Source organism: Anabas testudineus, chromosome 12 (assembly GCF_900324465.2).
Source record: "Anabas testudineus chromosome 12, fAnaTes1.2, whole genome shotgun sequence".
NCBI lineage: Eukaryota > Metazoa > Chordata > Actinopteri > Anabantiformes > Anabantidae > Anabas > Anabas testudineus.
This window is the reverse complement of record NC_046621.1, coordinates 14,644,031-14,650,030: the sequence shown is the minus strand read 5'-3', so window position 1 is coordinate 14,650,030 and position 6,000 is coordinate 14,644,031. Positions and strand designations below refer to the sequence as shown.

Genomic DNA, 6,000 nt, shown 5'->3' with positions numbered 1-6,000 from the left:
CACAACTGAGTCAAACCAGTCAGATAAAGTGGGTCAACCATGCGTCTCTCTGGTGTGGAAGAAATAACGCACTTTATTAAGGTGGCCAGTGTGGGTGGGCTTTTATTTTGAAAACGGCAACAGGAAGTCGTGCACGGTGGCCCTGGCGCACTTGACATTGTCATGCCCGCTGCGCCGTGTGGATGAGCGGTGCTGGAGAAGCGCCCGGTGAGGAGGACGAGGATCAGCGGAGAGTGACCGGGCGAGCGCTTCAGACTCTATTTTACTCAGCTGAGTTTTTTTCCCCTCTATCTGCTCCTTCTCTTCAGAGTTCACAGAGGGTTGAGAGATATAAAGATAGACTAGGAGACAGGGAGAGAGAGAGGAGGAGGAGGTGGGAGAGCCAGGAGCTCACGCCTGTGAAGTCAAAATCCCAAAAATCTGTGGCACAGGAGCTTTAACGGTCTCCAGAAAGAGCTGCTGCTGTGGATTTCTAACCAACAAAGTCCGCTGGGGATGTGCTGCTGGAATTATTAGACTCCACCGCCCCTTTTTCTTTCTTTTTTTTTTTTTTTTTTTTTGCTGGGATACTGTTCTCTAGTGCTGGAATTTATCCTGCTTCACCTGCGCAGAGGGGAGGGGGGGGGAGGTTACAGCGAGCGGCAGGAGCAACCAGGAGCAAGAAAAGAAGCGGCTGAAAGGGGACGGAGAGGCGGGGGGGACCGTGTGAGTCTGTCTCGGATGGGCTTCTTCCCTCTGCCCGCGGATGGAGGGATGAAAGCGGGAGAAAAAAGACGGGGAGAGAGAGAAAGAGAGAGGAGGGAGAAGAGGAGGATGTAGTCGTCGGGCGCTGTGAGAATGCAAAACGGACGCACCCCTCTGGAAGACAGGATTGAACTATAAACCCATACGGAATTTACAGCCACCCAAGGGATACTACACGCATTTACCCTCAGCACATACCTATATGGGGCATCTTCTCTTACCTGGAACCTATTTGTGTGGAGTTACAACTACAATTACCGCTGCCATTCTAATTATGGGCTCTGGAAACCTTATTGCGCCCTGACGCTCGGCGAAGGGACCGTATCCGCAAAGAGGTAAAGTTGAAACTCTCCTATCTCTCTTAAACCTGCTCAGTGACGGCTCAGTCTCCAGCTCCCCTGCTCTCTCAGGGTGTCTCTGCGTCTTCAGGTTTCTTTCTGACTGTGTCGGATGGTGATGAGTAACAAAGAGATGATTATTTCTAGATCTCCTTGTAGAGACATTTAGTCTGGATGCTGAATTGGGGCGGGTGGAAGGGAGAGAGGCTGCACATTTGGATGACGAGGTGCAGAGGTGTAATACACACAACACGCTGCATATGTAGGATATGAAGCAGTGAGAACACCACAAGGTCAAAAATGAGCCCGCTATAAGTTAGACAGGCTCCGTGTGTGAGTGGATGTGCTGGTGGCCGCTCGAGCCAGACGTCGGCTCATTTCTGCAGCTCTGCGCCCGGTTGAGTGCTCTATGTGTGTGTGTGTGTGTGTGTGTGTGTGTGTGAGAGAGAGAGTGTGTGCGTGTGTGCACAGGCTACACGGTCGTTTTAGCACCCTGTAAGGTTAGTCATTGAGCAGCACAGGCGCGCAAAGCACACTGCGCCTTTGTGTGTGTGTGTGTGTGTGTGTGTGTGTGCGCCACACACTGCACCTGTACATCCACAAAAAAAAAAAAAAAAAAAAAAAAAAGGTGGGGGTGGGCAGTGAGCTAAAAGTTGAAACAGCAAAGCAACATAACCTGCCTGTGTGTGTGTGTGTGTGTGTGTGTGTGTGTGAACCCCAGCCCTATAGCATGGGCACAAAGCCTGATGACGATGATGATGATGATGATGATGATGGAGAGCCAGCCGTGCGCATGTCTGTGTGTGTTGACTCTCATGCCACTTGTCTTGACTAGTTTTATGTCAGGCGTGTGTGTGTGTGTGCGTGTGTGTGTGTGCCCTGACATGTATGTAGGTACTCTGTAGATGAGTCCAGTATCAGCTGGGACTGCCTCCAGCCTCCTGTGACCCTTAAGAGCGTGACAATGTCTTGACTAGCTTTGACTGGTATTCCTATTCATTGTGCTGGTCCACTCTCTGGTTTTGGTTTTGTCACCACAGAAGCCAACTGAAGTGAAAGCAAGGCTTCTTAAGTCCCGTGATTGTGTATGGGACTGACAAGTGAGTGATGAGTTTATTGAGTGATCATGATCTTCTATGCTACATCATTGCACCTCAATCAGTGACTGGACATCAGAATGGGTTGTGTTGACAATGGCGATCTTTCTGTGGAGCCCTCAGCAAATGGGAAGTTAATAAATTAAATTATAATGTCCAACTGATGTCAGATGATCAGTTTAATCCAACTTTTTACCAATGAGGGTGTGTGAAGTTTAATATAAATAAATACAAACAAACAGGACTGGGACCTATCATGAATTTTGTCTTTCTTTCTCGTGATTGCTAGATTGGAGTGTCATCGGTTCTGTACCGGTACAGTAGCTCGCATTGATTGATCAAGCTGGCAATACATTTATGCACACGAGCCACTCATGCTAGCGCTAATGGCCCGTGGATATGGAGGCATTATGCAAATGCTTCCCTGGCTCTAGAAAAAGAGTGTGGGTGAATGAGCGAGGGAGAGAAACTGGTGATTTTCAGTCCATTTTAGTTGTGTTTAGTCTCCTATTTACGTCTAAAAGGACTGGTTTGCCGTGCCATTAGGTTCACGATGAATGGCAGTGCATTTGTGCTACAGATTGTGTTTTATGTAAGACGGTGAAGAAAGAGGTTGTATTTTAAAAGCTACTCCTGACTTTCACTCTGTATTTTTCAATTTAATTTGCTTTGCCGGTGAATGAACGGCATTTAAGCAGCGCAGAAGTAAAGGATGAATGCGATCCACTCGTGTTTGGCTTTGCTGGGTGTGCATGTGTAGCGTTTTAAAATGAAGAGTCACTCCTCATTCCATAATGTGGTGCAGGCCGAGGTGAGGCAGAAGCAACATATCTCTTATCATACGGTGGTACAGGGCAGAAAAAAAAAAGGCTGTAAGGAGTGCTCTTTATTCTTTTTAGGGCGGGGGGGAATTTTTATTACGCCCGTCTTTCTTTTTGCCCTCTGTTTATCTCCCCGCAACCCTGTCGGTCTCTTCCTCTCTCTCTGTTTACCTATCTGACACAGGGCTGCAGGATCTTGCAGAGTGGGTGGTGGAGCTCTAATTCAATTTATTCTACTGCTCAGAGACAGAGGGTGGGGGGGGGGCATTGAGAAGAAAGAGTGAGATAGGGAGAGGGATGGAGACCACAGATGTTAGGGAACGTTTCCCATTACTAGTGACGAGGCAGAGCTTATAGGTAGCTGGCCTGGTGCCGTGACATCTGGATTGATTCTGCCATGTGAACGTGTGGTCGTTATACAACTGAAATAATATGTTCTTGAAATACCATGAGCAGTCTGAGGAGCAAAAACAAAAGCAAACCCACCGCCTTCCTCTATGGTTGAAACACAAACGATTGAAAATGAAGACTGAAGTTTTCAGATGACCTCAACTGGTGCCAAATATCTATGGATTGATTAAACAGTTGAGGATGAGTATTATGATGAATCTACACATATGATGGTTAGTGCATTTATCAATCCTCTGAGATTAATACCACTGTAGTTGTCTCTCTTATTGCAAATCAATAAGAAACCAAATGCATGTTGTTTCTATATAGATTTTACAGCAATGAGGTGAAATTCCAGCTTGCAACATATTACATTTGTATATCTGACAGTTTTAACAGTGTCTTGCAACAGTAATATTCATACATTATAAACACAACAGACTGTATATAAATATGTGGATTAAACAAAGTTTTGAGGCAAAAAAAAAATGCTTAAAAGTTAATTTTTATCAAGCTTTTTGAATTTCTTAAGGATTCATTTCAGCTTAACTTCACAAGGAAAAAAAATGTGGAATGGAAAATTTAGAAAACTTTTACCACTTTAAAGTTTATTTAATTCGTTTCAGACTACTCCAGTTCAAGGTATTTTAGTATTGGCTTACAAACCCTCTGCTGTTTACATCTGCTCCAAAGTATAGCATTAAGGTAACATTAGCTTTATGTGCACTGACACTTATTATATTTTGAAATAACTGTACAATATTGCTTTGCTGACATCTTAAACTACTGCTGTTGCCTCTTGGCACTGTTGAAAAACAAGTTACTCAAATAGTCTGTCGTTGCCAAGGCAGAATTAGTCTTCGGCTGTCTGGTAGCACTACTTACTCCCTGCTTAAAATCCATTAAAAAGTCTTTATTTACATTAGAACAAATGTATATGTTGTTCATTTGTAGCAGTCTTTGGCAAATGCTTTTAATTTCTTGTTGTTAGATATTGTGTTTTTGTCTGTTGCCTCCCTTTCTTCACACAACTCCTGCCATAAAATCACCATAATTTGTCTGACACTAGATCCTGCTTTTGGGGGATGTTTGTGTGAGTGTGTGCGTGTGTGTGTGTGTGTGTGTGTGAGTATGAGGAGTGGATGACATGACAGATGTGAGACACGTTGGGTGATAATGAGCTGTGTTCAGGATAGATAACTGTGGGTGAACGTGACACCATGCAGACAGACTCTTGGCACAGTGCCTACAATCCCACTATCCTGCAAGTTTATCCCCCCATTACTGTAATCTACAAGCAGGAAGAAAGTGCATACAGAGCTGATAAACGAGACATTCATGTCAACTTCTGTCTCATAAACTAAAGAACATAAAGAAAGAATTTATGAGTCTGGATTTAAAATCAAGGCTTTCCAGCTCTAATGTCACAGGTTGTATATTAGAACAAGGGAAGTAAGAGTGGGTCTAAACAGTTAACAGTTCCAAATTCATAAAGTTAATATGTAGTAAAATGCACAAATGGGGATTTTACACTGTAATTTTCCACCTTGGATCTTCATAGAATACAGAGGAGCTCATAGCCATTTAAACTCTGCACTAGTCCATATTTTCTGTCTGACATGAGTCGTAACTGACTGTGACCTCAGTATGCTGAATGATTGATGCTTATGTATCATGTTTACTGTGGCATTTCCTTTTGCATTTGCTTGTTTTATCCTTTTTGTCACTGCTTATTTAACCACAACAGCTACAGAATAGTACCTCTGTAAAAAAGTATCTGAACCTTTTGAATTTTCATGGTTTTCTGCAGTAAATTGTCATTAAATGTAATATGAAGTTAAGAGGAATAACGAATATGATGTACTTAAAGTAATAACAAAAATCAGATCTTTAATGTCTTTATCAAGAACAACCATAACAATGGTGACAGTGGAAAAAGTATGTGAACCCTTGGAATTAATAACTGGTTGATGCAGCAAAGCAGCCCAAGATCATCATACTTTACGATTGGGATGATAGGCAGTGCCCTTTTTTACGCCGAATGTAGTGAGGTGAGTTTAATAGTTCAATATAGTTTCATATAGTAGGCTGTCAGTAGCTGTCGGTGTTGTACATGTATGTTGTCATATCCATTGTTTAGTGTCTTGCATAAAACCCCCTGTAATTTGCCATCTTTTGATTGTATGCTGATGTATTGCAAAGGCCAATTTTTAAGCCTCTAATAGATTTGTCCTTTGATTATAGGCTTCTACAAAGCATCAATATGTTGTGTTGAGCACCATTTTGTTCTAGTCGAGCTGAAAAAAGACATACCTGCATACATATTATCGCTCAGTATAAAATCATGAGAAAAATCAGCAGAACAAGAGCTAACAACAACAAATTCTTGGTATGGAATAAGTACCACTATCCATTGCCAGGGCTGGAGAGCACTTACTGTACATGCAATGTGCTGAAAGAACAGGATAGGAGAGATAAAATACTTACTTACTCTGTAACCATAATTTTGACAAGATAGATGCCTAAAAGCCAACTCTTTAAAAGCACCCATTACATAAGGTTATTGCACTGTATATTCAGCCAATATTATGTAAAGGACAAAGCACAGCA

At 42.8% G+C, this 6,000-nt stretch overlaps 1 protein-coding gene across 1 annotated transcript in view; it reads left to right on the top strand.

The window, feature by feature from the left end:
• Nucleotides 1-856: 856 nt before the first annotated feature.
• Nucleotides 857-6,000, top strand: part of lrfn5a (leucine rich repeat and fibronectin type III domain containing 5a) — a 78,269-nt gene continuing 73,125 nt past the window's right edge. The window contains exon 1 of the mRNA XM_026355700.1: nucleotides 857-1,079. The gene's annotated coding sequence lies outside the window, so the exon portion shown is untranslated. The remainder of the gene's footprint in view (nucleotides 1,080-6,000) is intronic.